Source organism: Chiloscyllium punctatum, chromosome 13, assembly GCF_047496795.1.
Source record: "Chiloscyllium punctatum isolate Juve2018m chromosome 13, sChiPun1.3, whole genome shotgun sequence".
Lineage (NCBI taxonomy): Eukaryota > Metazoa > Chordata > Chondrichthyes > Orectolobiformes > Hemiscylliidae > Chiloscyllium > Chiloscyllium punctatum.
In genome coordinates this window covers 65,164,062-65,164,823 of record NC_092751.1, presented here as the reverse complement: position 1 = coordinate 65,164,823, position 762 = coordinate 65,164,062, and positions in this window count along the sequence as shown.

Sequence of the window (762 nt, the reverse complement as noted above, 5' to 3'; positions counted from 1 at the left end):
AGAGAGTGAGGTAGGAGAGGGGGAAGGAGAGAAGGGCGAAGGAGAGAGGGGAATGAATGGGGGAAGTGAGAGGGGAGGAGAGGGGAGAAGGAAGGCGGAAGGAGAGAGGTGAGAAGGAGAGAGGGGAAGGAGAGGGGGAAGGAGAGAGGGGGCAAGGAGAGAGTGAGGGAAGGAAATGGGGGTATGAAGGAGAAAGTAGAGATGAGAAGGAAGGGGGAAGGCGAGGGGGGAAAGAGAGAAAGGAGAAGGAGGGGGGAAGGAAGGGGAAAGGAGAGTGGGGAGATAGAGAGGGGGGAGGGGGGAAGGAGAGAGAGGAAGAAAAGGGGAAGGAGAGAGGGGAGAAGGATAGAGTGAAGGGGAGGGGGGAAGGTGAGGGGGAAAAGGAGAGAGAGGAGAAGGAGAGAGGGGGAATGAGACAGTGGGAGAAGGAGAGAGGGGAAGGAAGGGGGACGGAGAGAGGGGAGGAGAGAGTGGTGAAGGAGAGAGAGAGGCAGGAAGGAGAGATGGGGAAGGAGAGAGGGGATGGAAGGGGGAAGGAGAGGTGGAGAAGGAGAGAGGCGGTGAGGGAAGTGGGTAAGGACAAGGGAAGGAGAGGTGGATGTGGAGAGAGGGGAAGGAAGAGGGAAGGAGAGAGGGGAGAAGGAGAGATGGGAAAGGAGAGAAGGGGGAAGGAAGGAGAAGGAAGAGGTGGAGAAGAAGAGAGGAGAGAAGAAAAGAGGGGAAGGAGTGGGAAAAAAGTAAAGGGGGAAGTAAGGGGGAAGG